This window comes from Pseudophryne corroboree, chromosome 5, assembly GCF_028390025.1.
Source record: "Pseudophryne corroboree isolate aPseCor3 chromosome 5, aPseCor3.hap2, whole genome shotgun sequence".
NCBI classification, from domain to species: domain Eukaryota; kingdom Metazoa; phylum Chordata; class Amphibia; order Anura; family Myobatrachidae; genus Pseudophryne; species Pseudophryne corroboree.
Window position 1 is genome coordinate 758826262 of NC_086448.1, and position 20779 is coordinate 758847040.

The 20779-nt window shown below is 43.8% G+C and overlaps 1 protein-coding gene and 1 pseudogene across 5 annotated transcripts in view; one reads left to right on the forward strand and one right to left on the reverse strand.

The window, feature by feature from the left end:
• The window catches only part of VPS13B (vacuolar protein sorting 13 homolog B), a 1616194-nt gene that overhangs the window by 809275 nt on the left and 786140 nt on the right, over window positions 1–20779 (forward strand). The window lies entirely within an intron of this gene.
• On the reverse strand, window positions 12879–13866 carry LOC134928714 (choline-phosphate cytidylyltransferase A-like; annotated as a pseudogene).

Sequence of the window (20779 nt, forward strand, 5' to 3'; positions counted from 1 at the left end):
TAACACTCTGCACATGTTACATCTGCCCCACCTGCAGTGCACATGTTTTTGCCCATTAGAGGAAGATTTTGCTTTTGCAATCAACCTTGAATTAGGCCCTAAGTAGAGACGAGTGTGTTCTAGAGCTCACACAGTTTTTTTCCTCTCTTTTTTTTTTTGCAGTAAAGGCAAAAAAGGGGAAAAAATGTCTTCAATATGTGTAACATCAAAATATAATTTATTATATACCTTAACTTTCAAGAAAGCCATCCATGCAAAACAAAAGATCATTTTCATATTCTCTCTAATTTCTTTGTCCAGTACTGTATTGGAATTTGATTATAGGTTACAACGTCCCCACCCTCCCCTGTCTCTACTCCTTTCTCTCTTCCTCTTTCCCCCTTTCTCTCCCTCTCTCTTTAACTCTTCCTCTTACCCCCCCTCTCTCAACACCCTCCACCTAAATAAAATAAGTATGATTTAAAAATTATTTAATCCAGACAATCCGTATATACGCAAGGTAAATGACCCGATAACCCCCGTGGGTACTATGTCATACACATTTACATGCACGTTGCATCCATTAAAAGTGGTGGTAGGTGTCGGGAACAGACTAATCTTTAGCATTTGTAGGTTCATCTCAGGCCAGGATTTCTTACCCCATGTTTTGCTTTGACTTTCTTACTTTTTGTCATATATACTATGTGTTGCAATTAGGAACAGCTGTGGATACCAGGTTGATAAGATTCATATTTAGAAACCAAAAAAGGACATGTTTATTTTATTTCTGAGTTTCATCTTTTTTTATATTGTAAAGTATTACTGTGACCTTAAGGTATTGTGACCTTAAGCTTTCTCTAAAGGCGAGGTCAACTTCGGGACAATTTACCTGCGCCCGCTCCCCCCCTTCCTCTGCTTTTAGCAAACTAATCCCTAATGGGAGCGGGGGGGGGGGCACTGCTTTTTTTCAGAATCACCTGTGGATCGTCTTATTTAAAGCTTGTGTACCCTATGTAGAATGTGGTGACAATACATATGAGCAGTCGCTGGATGGAGCATTGATGCAAGACAATACAGTAATCGCCGTTCCCACGACATTCTCTCTTCTGGATGATGTGTGTATTGCTGCCACTGTTTGCAGTGCTGGTTGAGCTGTGTTCACCATGCGATAGATGCAGCTCAGACCGTACGTATAATGAGCACAAAGGAAAGCTCCTACCTGTATGAGGCTATAGAAAGTTTCAGATGTGACCAACACGATCCCAATGAGAGAGGGAAATTCAGCCACTTATTGAAAAAGTAACTTAGTTTGAATAAGTCGTTTTAAGAGCCCGGAATACAAAGCACAGGATAAATGAATCTGTGTACATTATCCAGCGGGAAACGTAATGTGAGAAATGGTAATTGAAGTAGTGGTCATGCTACTGGTTTCTGATCTAAATTAAGCAGATAAGTGGAAGAAGATGGAATCGCGAATCAATGGAATTAATCAAAATGTTTGCCAATCGGAGTCTGGAGGGGAAGTTTAGCTGCATCAAAGAGGGAAATGGAAATACATTATGTACAGTAAATGAAAAACATGTAATGCAATTGCCCCTGAAGCTCCACATGGCTGTCACTTGCAAGATTGCTGTAGTGCACTGGAAGTATAGTAGGCGATGTTTGATGAATAGTGCACGCTGTATATTCAGTGCCCATACTGTTCATTATAGAACCATCGCATGTCAGGATAAGTTCTGTGAACATTTATCGCTACCTGACCTCAGGCTGAATGCTTTTCTATGGAAGGCACTGAATTAATTGGTGACTTCAGATATTGTCTTATCGCCTACATCAGGAGTTGTACAACTTACAGTAAAAGTAGAATGGTTGTGTGTGTTACTTTTAGCTATTTGTTACGTTATGCTTGCAGCTACCAGGGCTCTATTTATTTTGTAGCCAAGCAAACTAGGCACCGACCTGGGGCAGCAATATTCAGTGAGGCCCCCATCCTCACACTGTGACATGTAGTAGTGTGGCCATGTACAAGCCCCAGCTGCAGGTGGAGTAATTTAGTACAGTCACAAATATCCACAGTGATTGCGGTTGTCTTTATATTTCACGATAAGTGGTACAGATGTGTCCTCTTACATCTTTGCTCCGTGCGCTACAAGTCACGTTACAAATAACGCATGAGTGCAGTGTGACTCGGTAGCACCAAGCTTCTTTTTTGTGTTTTTTTTCCGCCAAATTGCTTCTTAGTTACAGCTTCTGCTGATTAAAATGATATGCAGCATGCCTATATTCTGTGTGTGACTGCGACTGCATACAAAATGCTATGCTACAGTCTACGCTGTAACGTGGCATTTCAGATGCAGATAGAGCCGTAATTACACACAGAACATAGGCATGCTGCATATCATTTTAATCAGCAGAAGCTGCTCGTGTGTCCTATTACTTTGCGACTAAGACGCATTTTCACTGAAAAAATGCAAAAGAAGATGCTCAGCGCTACTTAGTCCCGCCACGATATGGCGTGACTTCAAGGGCTGTTTAGTGTGACTGCAGCAAGGATGTAAGAGGACACATCTGTATATGATTCTTTATAATGAATGAGAAGCAGTTTTGGACAACGATTCCTCTAAACTCATCTCCTATTTGCCCAGAAATGGCCATTTTTGGTCAAAATCTCTCCCCTTTTTAGGTCCACCTGTTGGGTCTTTTTTGCCATAACCAGGACAGGTGGGAGGTACATAAGAAGATCCTGTGACAGATTGCTGTATGATGCAGTGGTTATATTGGAACATGTGAACATGTTGTGCTAGATGTATGTAGGGTTACTACCTTTTAATTTTCAGATTCCTGATAGGAAGTGTGACCAGGGCAAGTGGCCAAAACCACAGTAGCATTACAACCTATTTATTTGCTAGATTTCAGACAACTATCTAACCACTTTATACCTTTTTATATGCTTCAGAGCCCCTTGCATGCCTCAAAGCCTCCATCATGGCCCATTTTACCCCTTTATTTGCCTCGGAGCACACCATATGCACACCATATGCCATCAGCCCAGAACCCGCTCATGACGTTATATATGTCCTCCAAGCCCCATAATGTCTCTTTATAACCAAAGAGCTCCCTCATGACAGAGGTCTCAAAAAACACCTATCAAGTATATTAATACAAACAAATGTTCTGGCTATATTTCACTATGATTTTGAGAGGAACACTTTGATAATGCCCTGCTGATGTGTGAAAATTCCTCTTGTGATGACACCCATCCCCTATCCTTCACCACCACACTCCCCTCCACCCCTTTTTCTCTAGAGCTTCACTACTGTACTTCACTTCACTTCCCTGAGGGTGCTCTTAACTTCTTATTTTTTCTTGCCCATTTCTTATGTCTATTCCTTGGAGTGGCGTGGAGCCTCTCTGCTCCTCTACGCACAGACTGACAGCAGATTAAGTCGGCCACTATACTAGTGAGGCTCGTTGGGTAACTGAGCTGCTTCTCAAGGAGCATCATGGAAGCAAGTCTGGCAAATCCTGTTCCCCACTCCACACCCAACACTGATCTGTTCTTGAGTGCCCCTGAATACCACAGCAAGCCGTACTCCTGGTTGAGAACTGCAGAGATAGGGCAAAGATAGGAATTTTGCACATCTGTTTATACATGTTTTCACAACACTCATATATTATATGTTACTTTTCAATAACCAAATCAGGAAAGCTGCAGGTGCCAACTAAAATGATAAAGCTCCATTACAGGGCAGTAGATTGTGAGGGGGTTATTTGTCAAAGCTTGGCGTTGGATGGGGTGCCAACCAATCAGCTCCTGACATTTTTCAAACACATACTGTGAGGTGACAGTTGGGAGTTGATTGGTTTTTACTTTGGGGTCTGTTTAATAAGCTTTGGATGGAGAGAAAGTGGATGGAGATACAGTACCAACCAATCGGCTCCTAACTGTCATTTTTCAAACACAGCCTGTATCATGTCAGTTAGGAGCTGATTGGCTGGTACTTTAATTCTGTCTGAATTCAAATTCCGTGCCAAGCTTTGATAAATATCCCCCTGTGTGCGTTATATGTATGAACCTGCACCACCTTTTTAAAAGAAAAGAGGTTGAAGTGTTTGCCAAATAGCCAGATGTACCCGGTGAGAAGTCTCTAACCCATAGAGCTTACAGTGTATCATACTGTAGTTATTTGGTTAAACCTATAACAGGTGTGTCTGCATAGACCTTTTTCCTGATTGCCATTTTGTATATTACATTTTCTTGTAACAGTATATGAGTCAATTCACATTCTTTGGTGTGTAAACGTGGAAATCCACACTTTCTGTGACCACTTAACTGCCAGGTGACATTATTATGTTTCCAATTACCGATCCTATCTCAACATCCTGTATAAGGAGCCCAGATTTTTCCCAGTGTCCCTTTTATTCTCCGTACCAAGGAGATCAAAGAAAATCTTGACTATTAAAATCACATATGAGAAAATTTGTTTCCTTTCACACCCAGAAGTCAGCCCTCGCGCCCGTTTGCCTTTGAAATACGACTGTAACGAGGCAATGTTGTCTTTTTAGTTAAGACTTCTGAACAGACGCGGGCGATGAAGAGGTTCTAGGTCGATGGATGGACGATAAGCAAGTAGCAGCTTTAAACATTTCATCTGATTTTGAATCGGGCAACTCAATCTTCTCTATAAAGGAAGAAATTTCCCCTTGTTACGATAGGCTAAATCCTTTTATAAAAAGTTTATTTTTATAGTGGTTTGTGCACTGGGAATAATGCCAACCAAATGTTCACATAATCCTGATATTTTCAATTCTTTAATGTAGCTGACGCCGTCCCTTCATGCCGGAACTCTGCCTTATTGAGACAATTATGGTACAAGTTTTAAATCATTCAAGGTGATTTTTCCTCTCTCTTCTAGTACATATGGATATCTGTCATGAGATGTTATAGGATAATATTTTACTTTTTTTTTCCTGAATTATTTCTTTCAAGAATTGTTGAATATCTCCGATCTTAAGATCTTTCAAACATTTCAAAGTAAAAAAAAAAAAAAAATCCCCATTAGAATTTCCTTTTCCTAAGGGCAAGGGAAGATACCTAAAGAATGTAAATAAATTGATATATCGATTGTGCTAGCCCCATCAGCAGTACTGTCACGCACCCCTCATCGACATCCTCCCTACTCAGTAGGCGGTGGAAGGAGTCAAGTTCAGGACTAGATGCCGGGTACTGTGCTGCTCCCGACACGTGAAATTAATTCTTGCATCTCATGCGGTGGCATGATGTCATGGAAACACACAGTGTGCAGTGTATGGAACACATTTCCATGTTCCACCATGAGATTAAACTGGATCAATGAAAATAATTTTGGTTTAATTATATTTCAAAATGTTTTGTTTCCGACCTTATTTTCCATATCTACGGTAACAGTCTGGTATTTGTTCTCAAAATCAGTTTTGCAAAGCAACAAATGTATTTTTAGAGGCATTCTAACCTCAACAAGTAATGTGTTTTCTTAAAGAGGACTTGTATTTAGGTCCTCTGATATGTTTCTGTTATTTTACATAGGCCTTGTGCGCTAAAGCCAACTTGCTAAGTAAACTGTATCCTATGTATTGCCCCAGTATGGCTTTCTCCAGACTCTACAGCGGTATAGCTGTGACATATAAAGAAATTTGTCCTAGAAGTTAGTATATTGCAATTTCAACTTGGAAGGCAGGTTGCTGATCTGTCACTGTATGTGTTTGTTCCCAGGCTTCCTCTGTGCTCTTCTCCTAGCCTGCTGGTACAGTCTGGGGGGACCAGCCCTGGAGAGACCACAGAGCATATAGAGGGCACTGGGTTTATTTCTTTATCCCAGGCAATACAGCAGGGAAACAGTGAAGAATAGAGAAACCAATTTTGTGATTAACTCTCTACGTTGAGAGTCCAACCTGCCTTCAGAGTCGAGCTGTCTATCTACAAAATGCTGGCCAATGGGAATGTTTAGGCTATGCTTCAGTGTCCCATCCCCTATCGGAACTTTAAATTTATTCCTTTCTGCGTGCTTTCATTTCTCTCTTCACATCGTAGTACGCCCCGTGCCCCTGTTCACATTACTCATCTCCTGATATACTCTGTGCTGCTGGGTTGCCATCCTCCTTTCATAATATAAGTTTCACTTTGTGACTTCTTACTGCCTCCATTCCCCTCCTCAGATAATGTCACTGCCCCTGTCTTGTGCTGCTCTGTCCTCACTAACACATAATTTATCTCCTGATATACGCTGTGCTGCTGTGGGCTGTGCTCCTTCCACTATATAACTCTTAAGGGGAGAAGTATCAAGCTTTGGAGAGAGATATAAGTGGATCAGTGACTCAAAGTAAGGGGAGGGAGGTGGTAGTCATCAAATATGTCATATACAGTTCCAAGATCCAGTCTAAGCCCAATCTGCCATGTACTGAGCATAATGAGAGTAGTATTTTATTGACTGTACTGTATATAACGGGTGTAGTATTGTATGGCGGCGGCCGGGCTCCTGGCGACCAGCATACCGGCGCCGGAATCCCGACCGCCGGCATACCGACAGCGTGGTGAGCACAGATGAGCCCCTTGCAGGCTCGCTGCGGATACGGTGGCGCGCCACGCGCTTTATTCTCCCTCCAGGCGTGTCATGGACCCCCAAGATAAAGTGTCTGTATGCCGGCTGTCGAGATTCCGGCACTGGTATACTGTGCGTCTGGATCCCGACAGCCGGCAAACTGAAGACCACCCATATATAACACAATAGTCATTGGAGACTATTAAAAAACCTGTGTGTATGTACACTCAGTGCTCGCATTATTAAGTACACCTGTCTTCTATTGAGGAGGTTCCCTTTGCATGCAGTGTGCATGTATATGCTTACCTCCTAACTTTACAAAACCCAAGCGTGGTACTTTGCGCCCACAGACTTTGCGTACTCTTGGGTCATTAGGACCACACCTCCAGTGCCTGATGTTTCTTGTCATGCAGGGGGCTTGCCCAACACTCCGGCATCATCCATTCACCACCGCTCTGCTATGCAGAGCAGCTCTTACAGAGTGGTCCCCCCTCAACCTTACAGAGTAGTACCACAACATCTGCTTCACTGGACTGTATTCCATGTGGTCTGGCCGTCCGCATGGAATACTGTTAAAATGCCCCACCCAAAATGGCCACACCTCAGAGGAGATACTTCTGAAGGTTTCTAGAGGAGGCGTCGCCATTTTGGGAGGGACATTTACTAAATGGTAAAGGAGGCACTGGCAGGCACTAGCATCACAACAGTGCCAGGACTGCGTCATAAGTGGTGACAGCATCATAGAACCCCTGGTAACAAGCAGGTAGTGTGGCATAGTTCTAATAGGCATTAGTGTGTGGGACATAAAAATGGTGCAAGGTGCAGTACTGTTTGGGGTTTAATATGGTGCATGGGGATATTACTGTCTACGTGACATAATATGGTGCTATGACATTACTGTCTGTGTAGGGCACAATATGATGTCAGAGGCATTTCTGCGTGAGACATAATATGGTGCAAAGGGCATTACTGTGTGGGGTATAATATGGTCCAAGAAGCATTACTGTGTGGGGTATAATATGGTCCAAGAAGCATTACTGTGTGGGGTATAATATGGTCCAAGAAGCATTACTGTGTGGGTCATAATATGCTGGAAGGGGCACTATAGTGTCAGTGTAAGGTAATCTTTTCTTATAAGACCAGGCCCATTGCATTGAGGTCATACCCCCTACAGCATGGCCACACACCCTTTTTAACAATGTGTTTTAGATTTATATATTTTTACCAAATATTTTATTTTTACAATATCTATTGTGTTCTCCCTGTGAGCCAAATTGTCTAGAAAGAGCCCTACAAATCATATAAATAAAGACAGCACAGGACAGCGCGCATATACTGTATGGGCACAGATTAGCAGAATAATAAATGCACAGATGCAATTAACAGAACTCATGTCCGGAAGAAAGAGGACAGAGAGTGGACGTTAATGATACGTACTGTATGTTAGAGGGCCCTTCCCATGAAAGATTACATTCTAGGGGGAGTGGTTGATGAGACATGATAAAAGCTGTAGGCACATTGAACTTAGTGGTCCAGGTATTTAGCAGAGGAGGAGGCTACTAAATAGTTAAGGCCAAAGCAATGTGTGCTGAAGTGGAGAGAGGTTTTGTTGAAGTAAGGGAATAAGAGGAACGGGATCACTACGGCTGGCCGGCGGTCGGGCTCCCGGCGACCAGCATACCGGCGCCGGGAGCCCGACCGCCGGCTTACCGACAGTGTGGCGAGCGCAAAAGAGCCCCTTGCGGGCTCGCTGCGCTTGCCACGCTACGGGCATCCACACTATTTTATTCTCCCTCTATGGGGGTCGTGGACCCCCACGAGGGAAAATAAGTGTCGGTATGCCGGCGGTCGTGCTCCCGGCGCCGGTATACTGAGCGCCGGGAGCCCGACCGCCGGCATACAGAAGACCACCCAGAGGAACAAATAGTGAAGGGATGAGCAGGGCTGGATTAAGGCTCCACGGGGCCCGGTGTACTTAATACAATGGGGCCCCCTAAGTGCTATATATAGTGTATATAGGGGGGGTTTCTATATATATATATATATATATATATAAGCTGTTAGAGGCAGTACAGTGAATATTACTGAACAAAATATAGAAATCACATTTATCCAATGTAGAAAAACAAAAACAATATTACACTGTCACATGGTAGGTGGTACAGTATGATGCTGGGGAATGCTTCTTCTAGCATCTAAGGGCACGCAAGCTGCTGGTTACAATAGTACAGGTCTGTATAAACTGCCTGTCACAAAATTAATTTTCTGCCAGCCCTACTTCAAGACGAAAACCTAATACACGCACAGCATACCTACAAACACACAACATACACACAGCGTACATACACACAACACACACAGCATACACACACCATACATACTGTACATATACACAACACATAGAATACATACACATACTGTACAAACATACATACATACTGTAGCATACTAACACACAACATACATACATACATACATACTGTAGCATACTAACACACAACATACATACTGTAGCATACTTATACACAACATACATACATACATACATACATACTGTAGCATACGAACACACAACATACATACTGTAGCATACTTACATACATACATACTGTAGCATACTAACACACAACATACATACATACATACATACATACTGTAGCATACATACATACTGTAACATACATACATACATACATACATACATACATACATACAAAGTAAACACACACACACACAAACACACACCCACACCATTAAGCACTAACCATTCCAGGAGAGAAGCGGAGCTGGAGGAGAATGTCACTGCCGGAGTCCATATGAGCGGTGCCCCTGCTGCACATACTCAGTAGCTCCCTCTGCTGCCTGCAATGTATCCAGCGCTGCAGAGAGCTCTGCTGATCAGAGCGCTCTGTGAGGAGCAGCCGTGCGTGTTTACCCGGCGGCTCTGATTGTGACTGCAGGTGTGACCGGCCAGTGCAGAGATGGAGACAGGACTGTCTCCATCTCTGGAAAACAAATTTGATCCGTGCGGGAGAGGGTTGGGGGGGAGGGGGGTTCTGCACCACTGCCACCAACGGCAGAACTTTATAAAACAAAAACAAAAAATCATGTAAACATCCAGTGCTTGATGGCAGGCAGGGGGCCCCCGGTATAAGGGGGGCCTGGGGTACTGTGTCCCCTTGGCACCCCCCTTAATCCATCTCTGGGGATGAGAGGTTGGATAAGAGGGAGTAGTGGAAGATATTTAGTTGCATTGGGAGAGGAATCAGCTGCAGAAAGAAAGAAGTAATGATGTCACTCTATAGGTCATTGGTACGGCCTCATCTAGAATACTGTGTTCAATTATGGAGGCCATATCTTCAAAAGGATATAAATACATTAGAGACTGTACAAAGAAGGGCAACTAAAATGGTGCATGGCCTACAGCACAAAACATACCCAGAAAGACTAAAACATCTCAATATGTATAGTTTGGAGCAGAGAAGGGAAAGGGGGGATGCAGTCAGTTTACCTCCAATCAAAATCCCGACGTTCAAAATCCCGACACCAATTGACCGATGGTCAAAATCCCGACACCAATTGACCGATGGTCAAAATCCTGACAAGGTCAAAATCCCGACATGGACAAAATACCGACATTTAAAATACAGACAAGGTCAAAATACCGACATGAGTTTTTTATGATTTTTTTCATTGAAACCGACTTGTTCATACTTTACCATTTCAGTGGACCTGGAGGGGGAATATAATAGTGTGCCAAGCGCAGCGATGCACCATGCCCGAAGCATGGCGAGCGGACGCGGTACACTTTATATGGTGTCCATGTTGACTTATGTCAACATACACACACAAAAAACAACAAAAAACGCATGTCGTTATTTTGACCTGTCGCCATTTTACATGTCAGTATTTTGACCTTGTCTGTATTTTAAATGTCAGTATTTTGTCCATGTCGGTATTTTGACCTTGTCGGGACTTTGACCATCGGTCAATTGGTGTCGGGATTTTGAACGTCTGCATTTTGATTGGAGGTATTTCATACCGATCCCGGAAAGGGGGGACATGATAGAAACTTTCAAATATACCAAGGGTTTTAACAAAGTCCAGGAAGGAAACATTCTTCAAATGAAGGGAAGCAAAAGGACACGAGTTCATGCACTGAGACTGGAGGGGGGGAGGTATGTTCAGAGGAAATCTGAGGAAAAAATACTTCACAGAAAGGGTAGTGGACAAGTGGAATAGCCACCCATCAGAGGTGGTAGAGGCTAAGACAGTAGAGCAATTTAAACATGCATGGGATAGACTTAAGAATATCCTTACAAAGAAATAAGGATCAAATAAGGTTTGAGATAAAAAAAATATGGTAAAAAATGGGGCATACTAGATGGGCCAAGTGGTTCTTATCTGCCGTCAAATTCTATGTTTCTATTGGGCACTGTGGAGTCACATGAAGAGCAGTCAGTGTAGTACAGATGGAGGAAATGTAGGTATACATATTACTAATTTGGTCATACAGATGAATGGCAGAGTGGACATTGTACATGCTCACTCTGCCAGGAGACTCACAGTTTATACATTTTTATATGGGTGGGGAGACCAGAGGATGAGCCACTTTCCCACATCCTGTGCTCAGTCGCCTTATAAAGAGGGCTGGTCAAGGGAACATCACCACAGATCTGCCCCCAGTAATGCCACCACCCTCATGGTCTGTTCTCTTAATTGAACCCTACAGATAATCTTGTTAGAGTCAGCATTTATAAAATAAATATAGGACCCATGTGAAAGTCATCATGGCTTGCATGTATATTTTTATTCACATTAAAAACAATTCCACTAATATAATTATGACATCATACTTTTCTGTCAAATTATTGATCAAATTTCTTGAGTCTGAAAAATAAAATCTAGAGTAACGCTCACCCTTTTCATTGTCACTTTCTCTCCTTGACACATGCATACAGTCTTGTGCATGTAATTCCCTGCAACCGGTAGGAGGTTGCATGTGCAGTCAGGCTGCTGTTTTATTATACTTTTATACATTACCAAATGAGATCATGCACTTATTTTAGTGCTTGTATATTCCCAGTGTTCCTGAATGTTTTTTTATTAAGTAACATAACAGGAATACATAATGTATAATTAAACGGAATCTGCCATACTGTAGGAACTGCAAGCCGTGCTCTCCTTACTCTATTTACAAAGATCTGGGTTTTTTTTTTGTATTTTCTCAAATTCCCTTTGACAGCCAGTTGTTAACATACTGCAGTTATGCAATAAGCCATGGCAACTAATTACAGGTTATTACTTTTTTTTTTTTTTCTGTTTAAATTTGAAAAAAATTTGAGGAAATGTTTGCATATAAAATAATACAGAACATTTTGTAACAATACGGGGAGTACCCAATTAGGGGCGAAATAACATTGAGCGTGAAAACCAGACGGTTTTCCTGATTTTTCACGATGTTTTGCAGATAAAAAGCCTGTGCTTATTGGGGATTTTGTTTCGCCTGCCTGTGGCAGGTGAAACAAAATCCCAGATAGGTCGCTGCTTGCTCCACCCATTCAATAAGACAATAGGATAGCCCCCAGCAAAATAATTACCCGCAGTAAATGACCGTGGGTATTTGGATACCTGCCTAAATATATATAATTATTTTTTATTTTATTAGTATGTGGATGACATATTAAATCCAGAAAATATTCTGTATTTTATATTTTCACACCACACGCCCGATTTAGTTTAGTAAAAGCCATTATAACATATACTGTATGTCAAAGTTCTGTACAAGCAAGATAACATATAAAATTAGAAGAAGAGATTGTCAGCAGGCACTTTTAATGAAAAATTGCCAAATTCTATGGTGTTAATGCTGAATGCAATACATTTCACTGGTCACTACGCCCACAGATAAGTACATTGCATTAATGCCTCCAGTATTATGAGACACACAGACCCTCCCCCTGAGTCATGAGAATCATTAGGAGGCAATAATCCATGCTGTTAAAACTCCCAGTAAAATAGAAAATAAATTAATGACAAAGAAATATATTCTGGACACAGTTCATTAAAACGAGAGACTGGTTTCATTAAAAAAAGAAAAAAACTCCAAAAATATGATGGTTAAATCAAATGTAAGGAAAAAGCAAGCATCTTATGCACCACCACACGCTGTCTGTGGAACACCTTCAGATCCAGAACCCATTTGCATGGAGCTCAGAACGAGTGTTCTTTCCATTCTATGTGGCTGCTTTCCTGGAGGTTTGAGGCCATGGAATTAGCAGTTTGGCTTGAAGGACTGAAGAGGAGTAAAATTATATCTCCTTAGTCCTCCTTTTCTTCGTCGTCATCTTCACTGATGTCATAGACAGCAGCCATGGGTCAAGAACATCTGCCAGGTGATGAGGGTGTTGAGGATTTGGCAAAGAAGGGCCAGCGGAATGATGGTAATGCAGAGCGCTCAAGATCTGGGATACTGCTAGGACTTTGGGACTGATGGCCTGAAGCATTCTTTCCTTTCCCTCCTTGAGCATGTGTTTCAAAGCTCCCTCTATGCCAAACATCTCCGGAAATTTCCAATGAATTCTGTTGACTTCTCTTCCCACTTTTGGATTAGATCAATACGTTTCTCTTCAACATCCTCTGATTTCACCTCCACATCTTTTAGCTTCTTTTTCACCTTATCTACACCTTCCTGCAGGTTGCACTTCTTCTCATTGATGAAGCTGACATTAAGCGCTTTCTCTGTACATCCACACTGTAAATTGCGACATGCATAGACATCATAATCTTGTACGATCCTTGCAATGATATCAGACATAGAGATTCCTTCTTGGGTAAGTGCGAACATCCCTGGGTTTTTTTCTTTATGTGCTTGTAAACATAATTTCCTGCAGAGGAGTAAGGACTGTGCTACAAAGTCAATATTGTGCTGCTCGATGAATTCTCGGCTGAGTTGTCTATGGTGCATTCCTCACCACCTTATCCACATAGCGACAGTTCTGCACTGCATTGTACATCTCCACCTCATTCATCACTGTGAATCTCTTCAGGCCAGCTCACCACTACAAACTCCTACAATTAAATAAATGTTAGGAAAAATATCCTTTGCTTGCATTAGAAAACAGGCATGTCCAGAGTGAAACAGGTCAAAGATACCATCTGATATCAGGTCTTTTAGGTGGGTTTCCATATTTGCTTCTTCTATTGTAGCACTCAAATATGGCTTAGGTGTAGTCCATCTGTAGCTCATCTGAGAAAGGTGCAGGTTCACTCACACCCGTCATTTGATGGAGAATCTTCTTAGGCACAGAATCTTAGTATTTTGGCCCACTGGGTCCTGCAGTATCTTTTCTTCTTTTTACGAGAACTGAGCTCTGTAGTGTTCTGAAACTACATTACTGTGGTGTGAGGGAGGGTCCGGTGGAGATGTGTATAAATGTATCATATGGTCTCTATCAACCTATTTTTATTTTCTGTTTCTGCACAGCAAGTTCACAAGCAATATTGTTTATATATATGTTTTTTCTTTATATTCTAGCGGGCAGGGGAAGGGGGGAGTGATGGGTATAGGTATATGATGAGATAGCATTTTAAAGCCTATTGAACAGTAAATCCTTAAGCTTATACTAAAGTATCTAGAATATAAAGTTTCTAGACTCTAAAATAAAGTATCTAGAATATAAAGTATCTTGAACTGGCAAAGTAAGTTACATGTCAGAAAAAAACACATTTGTTATATCTTTGTTGTATGATCTCAACAAGGTCCCGGTAGTGCCGTCAAGCATATGCAGTTAACATTTTCTAAGTGTAAGGTTCAATGGATGGTGGCAATCTAGGTTTTATAATCATCAGCTCTGACAACCTGCTGGTTAAAATGTATATCCTCAGATATGGTAGAGAGTCCCCGGTGGCCACAATTCTTCCAGCAAGTTGTGTGGGGTAGAGCTGGACAGCGGTGTGGATGGGATAGAGCTGGGACAACAGTATGGTGTGGATGAGGTAGGACTGGGATGGCAGTGTGGATGGGATAGAGTTGGGTCAACCTTATGGTACAGATGAGGTGTGTATGAGGTAGGGCTGGGACAGTGACATATTGTGGATGATGTGGTGCTGAGATAGTAGAGTAGGTGGCTGAAGTAGAGCTGCAACAGTTGTTTGCTGTGGATGAGGTAGAGTAGAGCTGGGACAATGATGAAGTGTTGACAAGGTAGGCCTAGGGTGGCTGTGTGGCTGAGGTAGGATGGAGACGGCGGTTTGTTGTGGATGAGGTAGTGCTGAGATGGCAGTGTGGTATGGTTGGAGTTAATCTGGGACAACAGCGTGCTGTTGACAAAGTAAGCCTGGGATGGCGGTGTGGTGTTGATGGGATTTAGCTGAGCAATGGTGTAGTGTTGACAAGATAGTGCAGGGATGGCGGTGTGGTGTTGATAAGGTAGGACGGCAGTGTGTTGTGGATGATATATGGCTGAGACGACAGTGTGTTAGGAATGATGTAGGTCTGGGACAGCGGTATGGTGTTACTGATGTAGAGCTAGGAAAATGGTGTGTTGTTGACAAGGTAGGGCTGCAATCACTGCGTGGTGTGGATGAGGTAGGGTTGCAATCAATGTGTGGTGTGGATGAGGTAGGGCTGCAATCAATGTGTGGTGTGGATGAGGTAGAGCTGCAATCAGTGTGTGGTGTGGATGAGGTAGGGCTGTGATGAATGTGTCGTGTGGAGAGGTAGGGATGCAATGACTATGTGGTGTGGATGAGGTAGGGCTGCTATTGCTGTGTGGTGTGGAATAAGGTAGGACTGGGAGCACTCTCAGACTAATTCCGCCATTGAAGTATGCTAAATTTTGTGTTATGGAGGGAGTAGAGCTCAAACAATGGCGATTGACAAGGTAGTGTGGCATGGATGAGGTACGACTGGGATGGTGGTGTGTTGTGGATAAGTTAGGGCTGGGGACACTTTATAACAAATTCCTTCTGTGAAATCTGCAAAATTTTACACGACTGATTTAAGTGCATTCAAATCAAGGTGGGTCATTCATTTAGTGATGGCATGCTGGCAAATATTTAGGGCTGTTCAGTTGCGCACATTTACACTAATTGAGTTAGCTCAAGATCACTAACTTACCTGCATCTCTGTGTGGTGCAAGGAGAAACTAGTGATGTTGCTAGGTGCAATGTGCTAGTCGAAACAGCATATCAAAGTGTAGCTGCTAATTGAATCACCCCAAGTGATAGGTCTAGGCACCACCGACAAGGTTAGGGGTAAGTTGCGGGGAGGGTTAGGCAGCAGGAGGGGGGGTGGGGGGGGTTTGGGTTATGCACCACCGGGGAAGGTTAGGGTTTGTCGGTGGGGGGGGGGGGGGGGGTGAGGGGGACTTATTTTTGGTCTGGGGGAAGGGTGAAGATGGGAAGATGCTGACATACCTGGTATTCGAACCCATTACCTGTGGCTTTGCAGTCAGAAAATCTATTCATTGAGCTATCTGCCCTTGCATAAAAAGGTAAATAATTCTAAGATAGAGAATTTATTTGAAGCTTACCTTGTACTTTGTGAAAAAATGATCAGCATTGCAGCTGAGCCGATTTACGTAGTGTGGCTGCACACTACACAGATCTGCTCAATTGTAATGCTGATCATTTTTTTTTTTTTTTTTACAAATTACCAGTAGCTTCACATAGTGTTCATAATTTTTATGCAGGATCAAATAGCTGAATGAGTAGGGTGTTTGATTAGAATTCAACAGGTTATAGGTTTGAATCCAGGGTATGACATATTGAAATGTGTTATTTAATAAAGGGTATTGTAACTGAATAACAACAAGCTCTCAAGTTCAAGTGTGTATTCTATCTATCTATCTATCTATCTATCTATCTATCTATCTATCTATCTATCTATCTATCTATCTATCATGCGTGAAGGGGACATCATAGCATGGGCTTTCTCTGGGATCAATCTTGTCATGCCCATTCCCCACAAGGCATGCACTTTATGGGGTATATTCAATTGAAGTCGAAAAGTGCCGTCTGTCGAAAAGACAGCAGTTTTCGACTCTTTAAGGTCGAATACTGATTCGACCTATTCAATATATCCCTAAATTTCTCTTACATCCTAGAGGATGCTGGGGACTCCGTAAGGACCATGGGGTATAGACGGGCTCCGTAGGAGACATGGGCACTATAAAGAACTTTTAGTATGGGTGTGCACTGGCTCCTCCCTCTATGCCCCTCCTCCAGACCTCAGTTAGATCCTGTGCCCAGTGGAGATTGGGTGCACTACAGGGGAGCTCTCCTGAGTTTCTCTGAAAAAGAATTTTGTTAGGTTTTTTATTTTCAGGGAGCACTGCTGGCAACAGGCTCCCTGCATCGTGGGACTGAGGAGAGAGAAGCAGACCTACTTAAGTAATAGGCTCTGCTTCTTAGGCTACTGGACACCATTAGCTCCAGAGGGAGTTAGAACACAGGTCTCCCCCCGCCGTTCGTCCCAGAGCTGCGCCGCCATCCTCCTCACAGAGCCGGAAGATAGAAGCCAGGTGAGTATAAGAAGAAAAGAAGACTTCAAGGCGTCAGAAGACTTCAGATCTTCACTGAGGTAAGTTGCGCGCCATTGCTCCCACACACTACACACACTGAACAGGCACTGATGGGTGCAGGGCGCAGGGGGGGCGCCCTGGGCAGCAATATAAACCTCAGAACCGGCATTATGTGGATATAGGCTGCGGAGGCAGTGTATATATCAATACCCCGCCATTTTTTTATACAATTGAGCGGGACCGAAGCCCGCCGCTGGAGAGGGCGGAGCTTGGTCCCTCAGCACTAACCAGCGCCATTTTCTCCACAGAACACTGCAGAGAAGCTGGCTCCCCGGACTCTCCTCTGCTGAACACGGTGACAGAGGGTTGAAAAGAGGGGGGCACTTGTAAGGCGCAGTGAGTGTATTACATGATTATATATATATATATATATATATATATAAAAGAGCGCTATATCTGGGAAATTGTTTCCAGTGTCAGTTGGCGCTGGGTGTGTGCTGGCATACTCTCTCTCTGTCTCTCCAAAAGGCCTTATTGGGGAACTGTCCCCTTATAGATATATCCCTGTGTGTGGGGGGGTGTCGGTACGTGTGTGTCGGCATGTCTGAAGTGGAAGGCTCATCCAAGGAGGAGGTGGAGCAGATGATTGGTGTGTCTCCGTCGGCAACGCCGACTCATGATTGGTTGGACATGTGGAATATGTTAAATGCAAATGTGACCTTATTACATAAGAGAATGGACAAAGCAGAGTCCAGGGAAAAAGCAGGGAGTCAATCACGGATTGGACTGGGTCACAGGGCCCTTCAGGGTCTCAAAAACGTCCCCTATCCCAAATAGCAGACACTGATACCGACACGGATTCTGACTCCAGTGTCGACTACGATGATGCAAAGTTACACCCAAGGGTGGCCAAAAGTATTCATTATATGATTATTGCAATAAAAGATGTTTTGCATATCACTGATGACCCCTCTGTCCCTGACACGAGGTTGCGCATGTATAAGGAAACGAAACCTGAGGTAACCTTTCCCCCATCTCATGAACTGAATGAGGTATTTGAAAAAGCTTGGGAAACTCCAGACAAAAAACTGCAGATTCCTAAGAGGATTCTTATGGCGTATCCTTTCCCTGTACAGGAGAGGGTACGATGGGAATCCAAGTCGGCCTTGCCAGCTTCTTCCCCGGAGAGGGAAGTAGTATTGGCTGCAATTCAAAAGCTGTGTCAACAGCAAGTGATTGTCAAGGTTCCCCTGGTCCAACAGGGGAAAGGGTACTATTCAACCCTGTTCGTGGTCCCGAAGCCGGATGGTTCGGTCAGACCCATTTTAAATCTAAAATCCCTAAACCTGTACTTGAAAAAGTTCAAATTCAAGATGGAATCGCTCCGGGCAGTGATCTCCAGCCTGGAAGGGGGGATTTTATGGTGTCACTAGACATAAAGGATGCATACCTTCATGTCCCCATATATCCTCATCAGGAGTACCTGAGATTCACTGTACAGGACTGTCACTACCAGTTTCAGACGCTGCCGTTTGGGCTTTCCACGGCACCGAGGATTTTCACCAAGGTGATGGCGGAGATGATGGTGCTCCTGCGCAGGCAGGGAGTCACAATTATCCCGTACTTGGACGATCTCCTGATAAAAGCGAGATCGAGAGATCAATTGCTGAAGAGCGTGTCGCTCTCCCTGAGAGTGCTACAACAGCACGGTTGGATTCTCAATCTGCCAAAGTCACAATTGGTTCCAACGACTCGACTATCATTCCTAAGCATGATTCTGGACACGGAACAGAAGAGGGTTTTTCTCCCCATGGAAAAAGCCCAGGACCTCCAGAACATGGTCAGAGACCTGCTAAAACCAAAAAGAGTGTCTGTTTATCAATGCACTCGAGTTCTGGCGAAAATGGTGGCAGCCTACGAGGCCATTCCGTTCGGCAGGTTCCATGCGAGGACATTTCAGTGGGACCTTCTGGACAAGTGGTCAGGGTCCCATCTACAAATACATCAGAAGATAAGCCTGTCCCCCAGGGCCAGGGTATCTCTCCTGTGGTGGCTGCAGAGTGCTCACCTTCTAGAGGGTCGCAGGTTCGGCATTCTGGACTGGGTTCTGGTGACCACGGACGCGTGCCTCCGAGGATGGGGAGCAGTCACACAAGGAAGAAATTTTCAGGGACTATGGTCAAGCCAGGAGGCTTGTCTACACATCAACGTGCTGGAATTGAGGGCCATATACAACGGCCTACGACAGGCGGAGAATCTTCTTTGCGACCTACCGGTGCTGATTCAATCAGACAACGTCACAGCCGTGGCTCATGTAAACCGCCAAGGCAGGACAAGGAGCAGAGTGGCGATGGTGGAAGCCACCAGGATTCTTCGCTGGGCGGAAAATCACGTAAGCGTTCTGTCAGCGGTCTTCATACCGGGAGTGGACAACTGGGAAGCAGACTTCCTCAGCAGACACAATCTCCATCCAGGAGAGTGGGGACTTCATCAAGAAGTCTTTGCAGAGATAACAAGTCATTGGGGACTTCCTCAAATAGACATAATGGCGTCACGCCTCAACAAAAAGCTTCGGAGGTATTGTGCCAGGTCAAGGGACCCTCAGGCAGTAGCGGTAGACACCCTAGTGACACCATGGGTGTTTCAATCGGTCTATGTGTTCCCTCCTCTGCCTCTCATCTCAAAAATATTGAGAATCATAAGACGAAAAAGAGTACAGACAATACTCTTTGTTCCAGATTGGCCTCGAAGGGCCTGGTATTCAGATCTTCAGGAAATGATCCCAGAAGATCCGTGGCCTCTTCCTCTCAGGGAGGACCTGTTGCAGCAGGGGCCCTGCGTATTCCAAGACTTACCGCGGCTACGTTTGACGGCATGGCGGTTGAACACCGAATCCTAGCTGGGAGAGGTATTCCGGAGGAAGTCATCCCTACTCTGATAAAGGCTAGGAAGGAGGTGACGGCGAAACATTATCACCGTATCTGGAGGAAGTATATATCTTGGTGTGAAGCTAAGAATGCTCCTACGGAAGATTTCTATCTGGGCCGTTTTCTCCACTTTCTACAGACAGGAGTGGATATGGGCCTGAAGTTATGCTCCATTAAGGTACAGATTTCGGCCCTATCTATATTCTTTCAGAAGGAATTGGCTTCTCTCCCAGAAGTCCAGACTTTTGTGAAGGGAGTGCTGCACATCCAGCCTCTTTTGTGCCCCCTGTGGCGCCTTGGGACCTTAACGTGGTGTTAAGTTTCCTAAAATCTCACTGGTTTGAGCCTCTTCAAACGGTGGAATTAAAATTTCTCACTTGGAAGGTGGTCATGTTATTGGCCTTGGCATCTGCAAGGCTGGTGTCGGAATTGGCGGCCTTGTCTCACAAGAGCCCCTATTTGATTTTCCATGTGGATAGAGCAGAGTTGAGGACTCGTCCTCAATTTTTGCCTAAGGTGGTTTCTTCATTTCATATGAACCAACCTATTGTGGTGCCCGTGGCTACGGATGACTTGGATGACTCCAAGTCCCTGGATGTAGTCAGGGCCTTAAAAATTTATGTAGCCAGGACGGCTAGGGTTAGGAAAACAGAGGCTCTGTTTGTCCTGTATGCAGCCAACAAAGTTGGCGCTCCTGCTTCTAAGCAGACCATTGCTCGCTGGATCTGTAACACGATTCAGCAGGCTCATTTTACAGCTGGATTGCCGT